The sequence below is a fragment of the Pteropus alecto genome, unplaced genomic scaffold, assembly GCF_000325575.1.
Source record: "Pteropus alecto unplaced genomic scaffold, ASM32557v1 scaffold21, whole genome shotgun sequence".
Taxonomy (NCBI): domain Eukaryota; kingdom Metazoa; phylum Chordata; class Mammalia; order Chiroptera; family Pteropodidae; genus Pteropus; species Pteropus alecto.
Genome location: NW_006436282.1, coordinates 10,344,671 through 10,363,228, shown reverse-complemented (window position 1 = coordinate 10,363,228; position 18,558 = coordinate 10,344,671). Strand labels below are relative to the sequence as shown.

Below are 18,558 nucleotides of genomic sequence, written 5' to 3'. Positions count from 1 at the left end.
GAAAGGAACCGCTAACTTCTACCTTTTCCTTGAGGCCTTTTCAGGCTCCCACTCAAGAGATAAGATCCCAAAACACCTAGCTCTGAAAGCCAAATGGGCTTGCGTCCATAAGACCTACGGGCCTATAGAAAACGAAGAAGCAGTTCTTAATGGGCACGTGAGCACTAGTCATGACTATCATCCAGGGATCTGCACAGAGGGGGCAGGCAAAATGCCCATTTCCCTGTGTTTCCTTAGAAGGGATTTGATTACATACTTTAAAAGCTGCTGCCTGAGAGTCTGGCTTCTAATTTTCACACATTTCAAGCTGGCTGTGATCTTCCACTGTCTGGGGAGAGCCAGAGGGCATTTCTGCCACCTTCCCCCTACAGTGCACTCCAACAATAAAACTAGCATCTCTCTCAAGGATATTGTACACACGGCTGGTGCCCCAGCTTTTATGCCTGCCACCTGAGGGATAATACCCCAGATCACCTGACCCTAATAGCAATGGGGTTTGCATTCTCAACTCCAGTAGGATGATGACAGAGAAGTAATTTTAATTTTTAATTTTTAAATTTAATCTTTATTGAGGTAAATTGTCATGTCAAATTGTGAGATATTTAGAACATGCATATCATGGTGAATATATATATATATATGTATGTGTATGTATTATAAAAAGATTCCCCCATCTAGTTAATTAACATATCTATCACCTTATTTATTTATTTATTTAGAACATTTAAGTTTCATTCTGTTTCAAATTTTAATGATAAAATACAGAGTTTTAAACTGTAGTCACCATGTTTATATTAGATCCCCAGAACTTATCCTTCTTATAGCTGAAATTTTCTCTTTACCAGCCTTTCCCTATTTCCCCCACCCCAACCTCTGACAGTCACTTTTCTACTCTGTGTTTCTATGAGTTTGACTTTTTAAAAATAATTCCACATATAAATGATTCCATGCAGTATTTGTCTTTGTCTTTGGTTCATTTCACTTAGCATAATGCCCTCCAGGTTCATTCATGTTGTTACGAATGGGAGAATCCTCTCTTACTTTTTCAGGTTGAATGATATTCCTGTGTGTGTGTGTGTGTGTGTGTGTGTGTGTGTGTGTGTGTGTGTGTGTTTCATAGACACAGGTTGTTTTCATACCTTGGCTATTGTGAATGATGCCGCTGTGCCGAAAGGAATAGAGATACCTCTTTGAGATCATGATTTTGTTTCCTTTGGATATATGCAAAAATAGGAATGCTGGATTATACAGTAGTGCTATTTTTAATGTAATTGAGGAACCTCTGTAGTTTTTTCCATAGTCTCTGAACCAATTTACATTTCCACCGACAGTACACAGGGTTTCCTTTTCTCTACATTTTGGCCAACACTTGTTTCCTCTTTTTGATGCTAGCTATTCTAACAGGTGGGAGATAATGCCTCATCATTGTTTTGTTTTGTATTTCTCTGATTTGTGATATTGAGCATTTTTTCACGTATGATCACTCATATGTGTTCTTTGGAAAAATCTCTTTTTATATCATTCACCCATTTTTTAAATTGTGTTATTTGGCTTTATTTCTAGGTTTTCTTTTTGTTCCATAGATCTGTGTGATTTTATGCCAGTACCATTCTGTTTTGATCACTATGGCTGTATATGAAATCAGGAAGTGTGATGCCAGCTTTGTTCTTGTTTCTCAATATTTCTTAGGGTATTTGGAATCTTTTTGTAGTTCCACAGAAATTTTAGGATTGCTTTTTCTATTTCTGTGAAAAATATCATTGAATTTTTGATAGGGATTTTATTGAATCTGTAGATTGCTTTGAGCAATATGGACATTTAAGCTATTAATTCTTTGAATCCATGAGCACAGAATATCTTTCCATTTATTTGAGTCTTCTAAAATAGCAGTTTTTAAATGGTAGCTAGAACACTCCTTCTAACTCCCAACTACCACCACAGCTGTACACCAATGCTCAGCACAGAAGAAGTAGGCAAAAATGGTCATCTACCAGTTTTTCACTGAAAGAGGCTTAACTGCATACTATTCTAGCTGCTACCTGACAATCCACCTTGTAATTATAGGGCATCTAGGTGCTGACTGCAATTATCCCCTTTGGGGCACTGATGGACCTTGGGGCATCCTCAAATTTTGGGAGCCACAAAGGATCAAGACTATGACTTGGACAATCACAAAGAGTTGAGAGACAACCAGGAGCTCATGTTAGGCTGATGAATGAGGTTCTCTTTTATAGGGGACAAGTCCGTCAAGGCTGGGGAGGTGGTTGTCTTACCTAATGTTGAGAAAGCAATACAGAATGTCAAAGAAAATGAAGAAGCAAGGGAATATATTTCGAACAAACAAACAAATAAAATGGTAAATCTTTAGAAACTCATCTTAATGAAATAAAAATAAGCAATATACCCTATAGAGAGTTCATGCAAATGGAAAACAAAGAAAGCAGAGGGCGCTATATTTATATCAAACAAAATAGACTTTAAGTCAGAGATAGCAACAACAGACAAAGAAGATTATTATGTAATAACAAAACAATTTATCAAGTGTATATAACAATTGTAAATATTTATACAACCAACATTAGAGTACCTAACTACATAAAGCAAATATGAATAGATCTTAAGAAATATATAGACAGCAATACAATAATAATAGGGGAATTTATTACCCCAATTTCAACAAATTTTACATTATCCAGAGGGATAACCGTTAAGGAAAGAGTAGATTTAAACTACATGTTAGACTACATAGATCTAACAGACATACAAAGAACATTTTATTCAATAACAAAAGAACATACATTCCTCACAAGTACACATAGACCTAGACCATTATCCAGAATAGATCATATGTTAGGTCACAAAATAAGTCTTACTAACAAGAAAATTATAATCACATCAAGAGTCTTTTCCAACCACAATGGTATGAAACTAGAAATCAATTACAAGAAGAAAAGTGGAAAATTCTCAAATATGTAGAGATTAAATAGCATGCTTCTGAATAACCAATGAGTGAAAAAATAAATCAAAAGAGAAATTTAATGAAATAGAGAAATGAAAATGGAAGCACAACACACTAAACTTATGGGTTGCAGCAAAAGCAGCTGTAAGAGAGAAGTTTAGAGTGATAAATGCCTACATTAAGAAAAAAAGAAAGATCTTAAATACACAACATAATTTTCTACCTTAAAGGAAAAAAAACAAAAACAAAAACAAAGAAAGTCCACAAAGTTAGTAGAAGAAAGGAAACAACAAATATCAGAGTATAATAAAAGAAATGGAAACTAAAAAGACAATAGTGTAAATCAATGAAACTAAGAACTGGTCTTTGAAAAGGTAAACAAAATTGACAAACTTTTTGCTAGACTAAGAACAATAAAAGACTCAAATAAAATCAGTCTAGAGAACAGAAATAAGCCCACACATATACAGTCAATTAATTTATGACAAAGCAGTCAAGATTATAAAATAAGGAAAGGATGCTGTCTTTATTAAATGATTTTGGGAAAACTGGACACCTACATACAAAAGGATGAGCCTGAATCATTATTTTACACTAAACCAAAAAATTAACTCAAAATGAATTAAGGACTTGAATTGAGGACCTAAAACCATAAAAATCCTAGTAGAAAACACAAAGCATAAGCTCCTTGACACTGGTCTTAGCAATGATTTTTTGTATTTGACACCAAAAGCAAAGTCAATAAAAGCAAAAATAATAAGAGGAACTACATCGAACTAAAATTCTTCTGTACTGCAAAGGACACCATCAAAAAAAAAAAAAATGAAAATGAAACCTCAAAATGGGGAGAAAATATTTGCCAGGCACGTATTCAATAAATGGTTAATACCCAAAATATACAAGAAACTCACACAACTCAACAACAATAAACACCCAATTAAGGATGTGAATAGACATTATTCTAAAGAAGATATACAAATGAACAACAGGTATGTAAAACGGTTCTCAATACCATTCATCATTAGGAAAATGCAAATCAAAACCATAATGAGGTATCACTTTATACACGTTAGAATCTCTATTATCAGAAAGACAAGAGATAACTAATAGGAAGTATGTGAAAAAAGGGGACCTATTGTGCATTAGGGGTGGGAATGCAAATTGGTGCAGCCACTGTAGAAAACAGTATGGAGCTTTTTCAAAAAATTAAAAATAGAATTACTATATGATCCAGCATCCCCACTTCTGTATATAAATTGAAAAGAAACTAAATCATGGTCTCAAAGAGATATCTGTACTCTCAAGTTCATGGCAGCATTATTCAAAATAGCCAAGTAGATAAAGAAAATGTGATACGCATAGACACACACACACAGTGGAATATTATTCAGCCTAAAAATAGGAAATTTTGCCATTTATAACCACATGGAGGAAACTGGAGGGTATTATTCTAAGTGAAATAAGCCAGACAAAGGAAAGCAAATACTGCATGTTTTCACTTATATGTGGAATCAAGGGGGAAAAAAAGTTGAACTTGTAACAGAGAGTAGAATGGTTGTTGTGATGGGTTGGGGTGTGGAGTTGGGGAATAGAAACAGTCTGGTAAAAGAGAACAACATTTTAATTATAAGATGAATTGATTCTGAAGATCTAATGTATAACACAATGACTTTAGTTGAAAATACTGCATTTTGTAATTGAAATTTTCTAACAGAGTTGGACTTAAGTTTTCTTGAAAAAAAATATGCAAATATGCGAGGCGATGGTCGTCTTAATTAACTTGATAGTTGGAATTCTTTAACAGTGTATACGTATGTAACATCATCACTTTGTGCATTTAAAATATATTCCAATTTTATTTATCAATTACTCCTCAATGGAGCTTGAAACATCCTGGTATCATACATGAGAAAAATGAGATCTGGCAAGAAAATTTTTGCAAGGTCATACAGGTAGTCATTGACATACTCGGGAATGAAAGCATGATATTTTTTTTTATGTCAAAGCTTGTGTGTCTAATACCGTGCTATTCATAACCAGATAGTCCATGGAGGGACTGGTGAGTGGACTTTCCAGCAATATGCTCTAGTGACCTATTTATAGCCTATGAAATATAAGAATCGGACTGAACGAGATCTAAGGTCCTATCCAAAGCCAATCTTTTATGATTATGACTCTTTTTAAAGGTAATGATATAAAAGCGTGTCTTTTTTCTGGATCTCTCCTAAACTCTCAGCCTATATCCACTGATTCATCAATTGAAAATCAGTGGAAAAATTCCCATGTGACAGTTTGCTCAAGTTAGGAAGTATCTTTCCACTCATCATTTCAGTCAGAGTTGGTAAAGATTTTAATCATGTTTGATTTAAATTTTAGCTATTTTATTTTCTGAAACTTAACATACTTAAATTATTTTTTAATTATGAAGTAACAATATTTTTATTTATTGAGCCATATGTACTTTAAAAACAGATGCTGTGCTGATTGGACTGTCTCTTCTCAATGCTTTGCACATACTAGATGCTCAATAAATTTTTGTTGAATAAAATTAACATGACAAGGTGTTTTTCAGCACAAATTTACATAAAAGGATATAATTAAATATGGACTTGTATTTATTTTGAGTAATCTATGATATTTTACTATTTTTCTATTTCTCAAATTATTTCTTAAGATTCATTGTATTTTATTTATAAAAGTTCAGTGAAGGTTACCTTTCTTATAATCCTTGGTATGAAACCAAAATTTTAGGAATACACACACACACACATAAAAGTGTAAGAAGCTATTTTCTTAAACCATTTAGTTTAGTACTCACATGAGGTTTGAAAGTCAAAAGTGGGGGAAACCATGCATTTCTTAGGGATTAATAGGTCCTGATGTTACTTCTTTGCAAAATACTCAGGGAATGAGAGTCTAGGTAATTTTAATGATTGAATTTGTATAGTAGAAAACCATTTTGGAGGAATACTGGGACAGACATTTGTTACAAAGTTTTGTGGAGTCTCTGAGTGATAGATCTAAAAGGATACTTTGAGAACAGAAGAGGTGAGTCATTTGTCTAAGTGCCACAGTTATTTACCTGCAGAGTAGACTGGAAGAATGTAAACATCCTTATTTCCAGCTCACTTATCTTCTCAATGTCTTGCATTCAGAGATTAATTTATTTACTCATTCATTCATTTATTAAAAAAGTATTTACTGCAAACATACCACTTTGATGGATGTTAGAGACACACATGTGAAGCAAAGAGCTTTTACCATGACAGAGTTTACAATCTTTTGGCTCTTTTCTTGTAAACAAGTATTATTAATATACATAATTTTATTTGGGAATACATATTTTGACGACATAGTTAAAATAGTTAAAAATTAAATATTTCTATAGTTCCATAGATTGTTGATTTTTTTTATTGAGCAAGTTTATTTTTCTAAAATATTTTTTGGGGGATGAATTAATTATAAACAAGATTATTACAAAGTTTCTGAAAATCTGGTGATAGGAGCAAAGAGGCATCTTAGAAAAATAGGTACAGGGTTATGAAGCAGCAATTTATATAAGTTTTCCCACAAAAAGGAAAATCTTGAGTTAAAAGAGTCAGAGATTAAGGGTTAGCCATCAATCCCTAACTAAAGATTTGGTTCCTCCAGTAGCAAACCTTGGGGATTGGGTGGTAGTTTTGTTAAAAAAGCTGTTTGTTCTTAAATCTCAGTAATGCTACAAGCAAATTTTAAAAACCCAACCAAATTGTTGTTAAACGCGCATTAGCAATTACTTCAATACTTCCTGGTTTTTCCATCTCTATCTAGCTTCCTGCTTGTCTGTAATAGATATATAATAAATCATCTCAAGAATGTTTAATTTATAAATGCTTTTTCTAAATATATTTGAATTTTAAAATAAAAGTAAGAGTAAAACAAACAAAACAAAAATGTTAAACTGAAAATTCAGATTCTGGTAATGTTAGTAACAGATGAGTTTCAGGGGCCAGATAAGCTTCAAATCACATCACCTATTGATAAATTTGGCCTTCTATTTCAAATGTATTTCTAAGTGGTAGAGACTCCTTTTGACTTCTTTACATTGCATTATATGTAAGTATAAAAATATAAAGTTACTCTTCAGATTTTTAATAATACTATTAGTGTGTTTTATAATACCTATTTAATAGGACCCTCCCCCAAAAAGAGGTAAAAGTATGTGGCTATTTGGCATGATGTTTTAGTAGGATTTTGACATTTAAAAAATTCTGAATACCTTCGAATTGTAGTGTTTGATTTTTAAGACAAAATATTAGTCTTTGTAATTTCTATAACAATTGTAGTTAGGTTGATTTTGGTAAATTGATATTTATTGGATAATTGATAAACGCTTTGCAATTTGTTTAGCTAAAGGCAGTGATTTTTCTAATAATGACAGATGAGGAGAAGATGTATCATTTAATTATTTGGGGTTTCTTTTCTCTTTCTGGGTTCTCTGTTATATTTCCAGGGGCTTTCTTCTTTCTGCATTAACATTTGTCCAATTTAACACTGATTACACAAGACCTAATAACTAGGAAACTCTATGAAAAATATAAAAATTGCTCAGGCAAAACAAATAATTTAAGTTGTGCATTACAAATAAAATCAAAAGGAATTAAGTTTATTTTTAGCTTAGACAACAAAATGCTCAAAATGAATTAATAGTACCGTTCAATTAAGAGGTGCAAGTGTGTGTATTCAGGAGGAGTTCATGGTTAGCCAATCTATTACAGAATAAGAACATAAAGACAAACTATTGTTAGAGCAAATTAAGTTAGTCATTAAGAAGTATTCTAGTCTTTAAGAAGTAATCTAGTCTTTAACTTTTAAGTTCTGCTAAATATCCCCTTATTTGAGAATATAGTGGAGATAAATTAGGGCAGAGAATGAGCAATTAATAAGGAGAGAGTGAGCCATAGACAGTAGTAACAGTAGGTTCCACCAGAATTTGAAGCTGACAGATGTTAATGCATTGAAATCACAGTGGATGTTATGTGGGGAAACTGAGAGACACCACGGAATGTATATATCAAGATACTTTGCATTTAAGCTGGTAAACACTTCTGAATAACTATCTAGGTTGCACACATTCTATAAAATAGGCATGATTATTTACTCGTTTCCCTTTTTATTACCCCAATGCATCATTTTACACATACAGCTCAAAATTATCATTTTTATCTGTGCCTGGATAGGTTACACATAAATGCAATTTCCCTTTTAACATTCACTGGTTTCCCTTTTCCTTTTTTTATTTTCATCTATCCTCCAGTCACTCACTCCCAGGTTACCAAGTTTGAATGTAGAAATAGAGTGTGCAGCTGTTACAATTGCTGGAAGTGGGTTAGGCAGGTGGTTGATGAACAATGAATGACCCATTAAGGACTAAAGGACTACAGTTAGTAAAAGAGAGAGGGAGACAGGTGTCAGGTTTCCTGTAGGGGAAATGTATCCTGAAAGGTGGTAATTGCATTAAATCGAGCTTATTGTCTCAACAACATCCACTCATACCTGAACAGTCGCTCCCCTGGTCTTATAACTCGTTCAGCAGTTAAATAGCTGTAAAGCACTGTCTTCTTGTCTCATTATTTCCTGAGTTCCAACAGCAATACTAGCAACAGCAGCTGTAGAAGCAAGCAGCAGCCAGAGATAGGCAGGGCTGTTGCTTGCAGCCACGCAGATTACCTCCTCCTCACCACACACACACACACACACACACACACACACACACACACACGCATGCACCCCACAGATTTCCAATATCAATGCGTCTTGATATAAATCAAGGACTCGATGAGAGAAGAGCATTAGTCATGGACAACAGGTATTTTCATCTTTGACAGATTCAGTTTCCTTCTGATGCTTATTGGTATGGATAATAAAATAATCATTTGTGATAACTGGCTTGAGTGGGAGACTGGAGGTGGCCGCGGTGAAGGAGGGGGGGAGTGGGAGGAGTGAGAGGTGGGGAAGGGGGATGCCAAAGATGACTTTCAGGCTCCGGAAACCTACATCTCTCAGCCTCCGCTGTTTGTGAGTTGCAAATTTTCTGGGACTGGTAGCTGCAGGCAGCCTGTGTTGTTGACTGGAAGTCGATTTTCATCTTTCAGACACTAGTTAGAATGGGCTGTGTGTTCTGGAAGGGGGTGGAAGTGGGTAGGGAGGAGGAGATGCTGTGAGCAGAGTTCTTGAAGCTCCACTCCTCAGGGGAAGTCGAGCGGTGAGGGAGCCTTCTGACTGAGACGAGAGCGTGTGAATTGGAAAGGATCCTGATAGCTGGCTAGTCCCAGCTCCTCTCCGGAAAAGCAGTTGCTCTCGCTTCAGAAATGCGCCCAGCCTTCGCCTGCATCACACTGCAGTAAGTTAAACTCGACATGGTTAGCAATTTGAGTGGCTTCTGGGTACGTCGTGCGGGGGAAGGGAAGCTGAGAAGAAATGGCGAGGAAAGTTAGAAAAGCATAGCTTTGAATTCTCCATGAGATGTTACATCGGTTTGTCTCCCTCACTCTTGTCCTAGTTATGCTATAGTCGGCTACTCTTAGTTATTTGCAGAAGGATACTGCTGGTTGCTTAGGTATGCCGAAAGCCCCTGCCCATTGTGATTTTAGGCAACAAAAGTGGCAATTGTCCTCTAGATTTAATTATAAGAGTGGTCTCCTGAAAGTTACTAATGGATAGCAGCTTGCCTTTGTAGAAGAAAATTCAAAAAGTCTGACTTAGATTTTCAGATGCCCAGTTAATTGTTAAAAGTTTCATTCCAGACTTATTCCCAATCTGTAAAATAAAGAAGCAATCAAGCAAAATACTTTGACTTGCTTTATTAAATCAAAATAAATCGTGAAGTAGTTCTCTAGATAACTGCTAGGCAACAGCCTGGATGACACTGATGATACGATAAACATTCAAATACGTTTTAGTGCGTGGAACGTGAAGGATGCCTTCAGTTTCTTACTACTGCAATAATCTCTAGTTGCTAAATGGTCCTTTCCTTTTGATTTCAAAGTGGTGGTTTTAACTGATGACTTTATATGACTTTATACTTAGAACTAAGCAGCATTGTGTTCACCGACAAACAGTAAAGCTAAAAAAACTTTTAAAAAACAACTTCAACTGGTTGCTCGAATTGCAGATAACCAACTCCTCCTTGAAAAGGAGGTAAAATAGGTCAGCAAGGGCCAGCCCTTTATAAAGCAAATGACCAGATGAATGTGAATGCCTGCAGAATACTAAAGGTCTTTTGTAGAAGGGGAACCAGAAATAATTAATTTAAAATCTTGGAATATCTCACCAGGTCCTCTCTTGCACTGACCAGATTTTATTAATAAATTTAAATAAATGAAAATAAAAAAGAATCCCTCAAGCAGAAAGAATATGTTATACAAAATTATTAGACTTAGTTGCGGGATCATTGGAGAATTTACTGTATTACTATAGTCTTCTCCAAGAAAGATTATGAAGAAAAAAAAAAAAAACAGAGGTTACCTAAAACAGAACTAGAATTTTAAGCTGACACTTCAATATGCCGCCATAAATTCTCTAAGATAAAGGGGTATCAAAACTTATGAAATAACTTGTGAAATGCACAGTATGTAATTCTGAAATTCTCTGTCATTAAAAAAGAGGAAACTAAGGATCACTCTTATCCTCTTATTTACATTTTAAATTGTGTTACTCTTTTTCTGATCCAACAAATTTTCATTATTTTATTAAAAATAAAATATTCTGAAAGTAATAAATTACTTTCCCTATGCTCAGGGATCTCCAGATATAATATGTTCATCATTATTGAAATACCCAATTTTTTAGAGATAATCGATTCCACAGAGACATAATTTTTTGGTGCAAAATCTCTACATATGACTATGTAAATCACTGAGTAAACTATAATCCAGAGAATATATTTGTTATGATAGTGTATGTAGAAGGGTGGTTAAAATTTTTAGACAGCAATAAAAAATAATCTATACTAAGACTGAATAAAAGAACATGGTTGGTGCGAGTTTGCCAACAGTTGCCAGTTACTCTAGAATAGATCATTACCTAAATCTTGAGTATTTAGCTAAAAAGAAAAAACATCAGGCTAAGTGCCTGATTGGACTTGATAGGAATTTGGATTAAATAGGAATTTGTCAGACTTATTTAAGATAGAAATTTAGGTAGCGTTTGAGTTTGGGGAATATCTTTGCTTCATATTTTGTTTGTTTTACTGGTAAACAAACCTCATGTTATGTCTGAAAAGATAATTTTCAAAACCATCTTCAAAATAAAACAATTGTTTTAAGATTTAGACCCTTAGTAAGGTTTGCTGGGGCTGTGTCTGAACTAGACAACTATCTAGTGACTCAAGCATTTCCTTGCACAATATCGAAAGAAGGAAGAGTTGTAGCCAAACAAGCCAGACAAAGATACCTGCTGGCCCCTTGATCTAATTCTGCCTACTAATAATGACACTGATGTTGATATATAGGCATGAAATGAAATGACATTTTAAGGATACAATTGCAATGACATTTTAAGGCTACACTTTCCTAAATGCTTCTTCTGGCTGGTGTCAGGAACAGAACTGTACTTATGTATACATGAAACTCTTGCAATATCTTCTTAAGAGTAATACCTCTAGCCTAGGAGTACCTGCCTGGAGGAAGCTCCAGGCAAAATTTTGAAGAAATTTTACCCTTATTACCTGTTTCCCATCTCTGGCATTTCCTCTTTCTTGTAAAACATCTGTACAAAATCTTACCTCAAGTAAGAATCTCATGCATTTCTTTACACTTAGGTATTGACTATGGAATAGGTTCAGCTTCTTGATAGGTCTTTGGTTATTTGCATGTATGATTTACTTGCCATACAATGCGTGAATAGTTCCCAGTTATTGTGAGTGTAGTCATGGCAGGTACTAGGTTAAGCTCTTTGAAAAAGTCTTATTTATGGGTGGCAGTAGGGAGATGGCATTTTCTCCCATTCATAAAAAACTCAGTCCTAGAGGGAATAAGCAAATTGCCTAAAGCAACATATTTAGTAAATGATAGGCTAGGATTAGCCCCCAGGTGTGAGTAGTGCTAACTCTGAATCATTTTGCCACTTTGTATTGTTAAAGGAGTACTCTGCTATGGATCAAGCGGGTTGAATATGGTTTGTAGGTAGAGTGAGTTGAGAGTGCTTGAGAAATCATTCCAGTCAGGAGAGAATTCCCTGTTCTATTGACACTCAAGATTGGATCTACCAAAATTGGAACCTAAATTGACCCCAAATCCAAACTTGTCATACTCAGCCATTCCAGTTTCAATGCTCTGCTCTAGCTTCATGAACTATGGAAATGAAGTTCAGAGCCTGTTTGCCAGGATGGAAGATATGGGAGGGGAGGAGTTGGACTACCTAAACACCAAGAGGGATGAAGGGAAAAGAAGGGCACCACATGGTGGGAGGCTGGTGTGAGACCTTGTCTAGATTCTGTGTCCTGTGGGACTCTGAAAAACAGGCTCTTTAGACTGTGCGTTGGGTGGAGATCTTTAAAGTCATAGATAAAACGCAGACTCAAAACATCTCTTTAAATAGTTGTAAAGTCTGATTGTAGATATTAGATTAGTCATGTCTTCGGATAATCTCCTTTACTTTTTTTAAGACTAAAAAAATTATGATTCAAAGTAAAGTGAGGGAGAAAGACCAGATGATAACTGAAGAGGGAAAACAGTACATGGAAATATCACTGCTTCTTGCATAATCACTTTCTGAATATTTGCCAGTAAATGAAAGGACATCTTTAACTGGTGAAGATGAAAACAAAATGGCTCATTTAGGTAAAATTCGAAGTATTAAGGAGACTAACATGATTACTGTCACTTGTCTTCTTATCATAGAAGACAAACACTAACAAGGAATAAATTGAAAATGTTATAGGCGTAAAGCCAAATAATATTTTAAGATTGGTCTTTCTCAGCATACTAAATTTAAACAGCTGAAATTCTTTTAAAAATATTATCTGAGTCAACAATTTAAACTGAAGGATTTGCCTTCTAACAGAGAATATGTATTGTATTGTAAGTTTGAAACATAATGTCCTTGACTTTGTTATTTTGTATTGGCAATATGCCCATCACTACAGATCAAGTAGCACAAAACTGTTACCTTCAAAATCAGAATGTAAATGTATATACTCCATAAGGAAAGTTGATGCTACCGAGCTGTCATTGTGTGTGTGTGTGTGTGTGTGTGTGTGTGTATTTACGAAGCTCCATCACTATATATATATGTTTTATAAATATGTTCACATTGTTATCTCTGGTCTTTTTCTTGTTTTTTTTTTTTTTTTTTTTTGTCATTTATGATATTACAGGTTGAGGTTAGGAATAAAGAGTCTCAAGAGTTGATTTTTTCATGTGGTGCTTTGGCTCTCTTTTCTTGTCTTCTCCAGTAGACAGGAACTTTTATTTAGTGCTTACTGTGTACCAGTTGCTTGTATAAACATTTTATACATTTAATCTTGACAACTCTTATAGGATAATCCTATTATCATCCTCATTTTCAATTTATAAGAGAGGAAACTGAGACAAAGGATTAAATGACTTACTCACAGTTAGAAATGAGTAGAAATAGAGCTGGGGTATGAACCAGACAGTCTGGCTGTAGAACCCATGCTTTTAACCAAAAGGTTCCAAATCTATTAACTATCACTGGCTTGTTATAACCCGCTACAGTTTGTGCCATGTGTTCGTCTTTTTTGTCTCTACTTACACCTGTCTCTCTGTAATTTCTTTCTTGACATGAAATTCCTGTGCCCTCACCTCATTAGTGTTTCACCTGATTATGAATCTTTATCCCTTAAGCTTCTACTCTAGCATCATGACCTTCTGGAATTCTATTTGGAATCTACAACTGGCCCACCTGTCCTTCTCTGTGGTTTCATTGAAATTTGTGCTTGCCTTTATTATTGAGTATGCCACAGAGGATTGAAATAATCTGTTTTTTACCTTTGGGAAGGAAACCAAACTGTATTTATCTTTGGAACTTTAGTGCTGAGCATAGTTTCTAATACAATAATAGTGGTCAATAAATTCTTATTTAGGAAACAATTCAAAGCTCTAATTCAATTCCCTGAAGGGATAGGTAGTTCCACTTCCATGGTCTTTATCCCCAAAACGATTAGAGAATGGTTTTTCACATGCAAGTTGCAAAGTCTGAGCCAGATAGTATATTTTAATAAGTTGAAATATACTTATAATTAGTATAAAATTACTCAAAAGACATTTATGGTCCTCTGTAATATTGAATATTTAGAATATACGGGACAATATTTTAGAATATGACAGATGGCATATTTATATCTAGATAACAATCTCGACATTTTTAAAGATATCTAATTTCTGATACTAATTTATCTTTGGTGGGGGGAACAAATATGAGACTAAGTGGTTCATCAAAGATGTTTTGCTATTATAAGACAATGGAGTGAAGTTGTGAATCGGTGCTTTTTAAAAGTTATGTTGAACTCTTTTATTTCCTTTGAGGAAGAATATTGAGAAGATTTTGATTCAGTCTTAGCTGACAAATATTGAGTCATATTTGTGAGCAGGCATTAGAAACCTAACTACCGCTGGAGAAAAAATGAAGAAATGGATAATGATGGGAAAATCAATCCTCACTGCTCCTCTCCCGAAGAAGCATTTTTAGTTTATATGAACTGGAAAAGAGGAAGAAATGCAGGCGCTGTGGAAAAGCATTACAGTATCCTTGACCTGAAATCAGAACTTTAAGCACAGAAGATGAGTTTGTCGTTTATTCAGCAACTTGTTTTGCTGAGACAGAATGTTAGAGAATGTTTCTTTCTGGGCTTTTGACCAAGGAATCCGTTTGCTGGGTCCTTAATGAAAAGAAGTAAGGGCTGCGGAATTCTCACTTGCCTGCTTTTTGTAGCGTGTATTTTAGAGACTGTAAGTAACGCTCAGCTACTTCTGGGAAATTTAAGGTTCATATGAAGAGATATTTCTATTAAAAATGATCACCTTAAAAAACAGAACTGCTAACACCATGACACTGTATCCTAGTCCATCCTTTAAGCACTGTGTTAGGTACTGTGACAGACTCAGGGAAGGGTGAGTAAAATTATAGACAAGTGCCTAGAATACGGAAGATTCTTCAGTGAAAGAGAAAGAAGCAAATACACCTAAACAAGAAAACGAGTATGTGATTTATTGTTGTCATAAGTGCTATGAGAGAAACAAAGCTGAAACAGAGAACAGAGGGCCTATTTACTAGGGTATGAACTGGTTTGAAGACTTCCAAGGACCAATCCTTTCTACCCTCCTAGTATGCTTTTTAAAATTACTATTGCAGAATGGGTTTCTAGTGTTTACAGTGACTAGATGAGGATTATACACCTGAAGTAATCTTTAAAATAAAGACAGATGAACTCATGGTGAATCAGAATTTTAGAATTATTGAGCAAAACATTTTCATTCAGTCAAAAACATGACTCCCACATTGCTTTTCCTTTTACCTTTTTATTATAAGATTATTCAGCCTGTGGCAGCTTTTAAGTATTAGAAACATGTAAGCACTTTATGTTGCTTAGTAACTTCTCTTGCCTGTCATTTTGGGCTGCACATAAACAACTTGTAACTTCCCCACACTTGTCCCAAATACTAGAATTGAGAAAGAGCACACAAACTGATGAGTCACTTTGCAATCCTGTTGTTCTTAATAAGAGTCTCGATTACCAGGATGGGTGCTTTATTGTTACATAATGTTATTTGCCACGGCATATGTCAGAACTTTGTAAAATAGAGGTCCCTTTGCTGTCACATACTGAGGAAAGTACTGTATGAAAGCCATTCAGGGGAGGACTGTTGTTTTGCTTTAGGTACCTGGTTTTGAATGTACTCTATCTAAATTCTATTGTACAACATATAGTGAAAGCGAAGTGGTTAGGGTTTTGAGCTTCATTTAAGCTGCATGCATAACAGTTTACTGGTGCATTTGGTATTTGGGTAACTATATTATCTTTATAAAAGCACTTTCAAAACAAAACAAAACAATGGTTTCAGTGTGGCTGTAATAATATTGCTATTCTTTGTGGTTAGGCAATGTTCTTAGTTCTTGAAATTAGTAGCTGTAAAAAAATAAGAGTCCATTCGATTTGGTGTATATTGATAATATGACAGTACTATTTGATCAAAATTTTTCCTCCTAGTAACTGTCAAAATTGAAGGAATTAGCAGCTGTATCTTACCATTGAGGAGCATCCTAGATAAGTAGAATGTACATATTCTCTGGTTCTTTAAGATCTACGTTGCTGATCCTGATGAGTTAAAACCCAAACTATGTTAAGACATATGAAAACATCATTTGAGGAATGTTAATATCTGTGTTAAAAGAAGGAAAGGGAAAGAAAGCTTTCCTTATCTAAACATTCAACAAAATTAAATAGTTTTCTATTTTAAGGGCTTCTTATAGTTCCTCAGATGTAAGTATGTGTTGGCATCTCCAGGACTGGAATTTAGTATGAACTTCCCTGATATTGTGCAATCGCAGAATCCTTCTTTCTGGGAGCATCTATTAATATCTCTTTGAAAACTCCAGAGCAAAATTTACTGGTCTATTTGCATTCAATTATTCATTTAAAAATTTTTGACCATCTACCATATATCAGAGTAGTAGATTCTGAGAAGAAAATTAAGTTCCCCTAAATTGAGGATTAGATGTAGAAATTATAACACCACGGGCTATGTGCAGCAATAGAAGTTAGGTACACAGGAGGTACACAGTCAGTTGCTATAGATGAAAAGAATAAGATAAAAAATTAATCACATATAATTTAGAATTTGAATTAGGTTTTGAGGAAAAGTAGGAATTTACCAAATTAAGGCAATAAAGTAATTTACAAAGATAGATCCAGAGATCATTATTCTTATACCCTCATATGAAAACCTGTACTCATTTCATTTATCCAAGCATAACTCTTGAGTGAACAGATGGCTACTTGAATAAAAAGATGAGAACTGCAAACTGGGAAAGAGATAACTTTGGTGGTACAGATAATAACTGTTTTCTCTGGAGTAGATAGGAATCCCTGAGAAAAGAATGGAGAGTGAAAAAGATCATTTTGTGAACAAATCTCGATGAACTCTACCAGTTATTTTTAGAGGATGTTGGAGTAGGTGGGACTGTAAGGAATGAAAATGAGTCGTCTCAAAGGAGGAAAACAACAACAGAAATCTGTGGTATTCCAAAAGCCAGGGAAAACGTACTATTAGAAAGACAAAGTAATCATCACTGCCAGATGCTGCTGAGAGGTTAATTGAGAAAAGGAATGGAAAATAACCATTAGATTTCAACATAGGATTGGATTTCAACATAGGAGGATCATTGGTGATCTGAGCTGAAGATGTGTTGCTGTAGTGATTGGGGTGAAACCTAGATGAAAATATGTTAAGGAATGAGTAGGAGCTCAGGAAATGAAGACAGTGACTCATTCAAAAAGTTTTTCTATGAAGGTTTGAAAGAAGATAGTGCTGTTTCTGGAGGATAATAGGAGTTTGAAGGAACTTTTACTTTTCTAAGATGGGAGTTTTTTTTAATCATGTTTAAATATCTGTGAAAAGTTGAAGTGATTAGAAATATAGAAGAGAAAGGGAAATCTTAATGGACATCTCAGAACGTGAAATTGAATAAGATCAGAGACATATGAGGTATGAGTCGACTTTGACCAGAATTAACATTCTCTATAAAGAAAGAGGGGAGGCAGGAGAGAAAGGAATAATCTGAATAGGTATTTAGATTTTGTAGTGCTAACTTGTAGATATTTCTGAAATTTAAATTTTCTTTGAATAGAATGAAGAAAATCTGAAGTTTCAGACAAGCTTGGAGAAGTAATTGACCTATTAGGATCTGGGCAATAGTGGGAGGAAGTAGTTGAGTAGATAGTCATGAATTTACAGTGATAATAGTTTATCTCAATGTGTGACTTCATTCAACTGCTCAGAATGTGGCATAGAAAACAGAGTTTTGGCTTTGTCATTTGTAATGTCAACTACCCCCTCAATATCATCTGTCATCTTATTCTTTCAGATTAAGGAATTTGGATGACAGTTTTTTTTATATCTCCTGTCATTATTATAATTGGTTAAAGTAATAGGTTGACAAGTCAATTAGTACCCTACAGAATTTCCTTAACCACCTTACCTTCATTGACATTCCACTCCATTCCATGTTAACCTTTGGCCAGTGGCTCCATTCTAGATCTTGGTATTGCTTGGAACTTCTCATCTTTGAAATCATGAATTACAAAACAATAATTATCTTGTTCTCTCTACTTCCTATCAGTCTCCAATACCTTGACACACCTCATTTTCTTCTAATAGTTCTTTTCTCCTTCATCCTCTTTTTACTATCCAGGCAAGACCCAGTGTACAATTTAAATAACTCTTTTACCCAAATCCTCATTTCTTTGTATTCTTTTCATTCCATTTTACATCTGGCAAAATCCTTACTCTTTCTCAGTTGAGCAATCTGGCTTTGCTTTCTTATTTGGGGTATTGAATGCTAGTGAAAATCAGAAAACCATGAAAACTGGTCTCATA

General features: G+C 34.6%; 1 protein-coding gene across 1 annotated transcript in view; it reads left to right on the top strand.

Moving 5' to 3' along the window:
* The first annotated feature begins 9,023 nt into the window (after positions 1 to 9,023).
* Positions 9,024 to 18,558, top strand: part of DGKB (diacylglycerol kinase beta) — a 586,550-nt gene continuing 577,015 nt past the window's right edge. The window contains exon 1 of the mRNA XM_006911958.1: positions 9,024 to 9,341. The gene's annotated coding sequence lies outside the window, so the exon portion shown is untranslated. The remainder of the gene's footprint in view (positions 9,342 to 18,558) is intronic.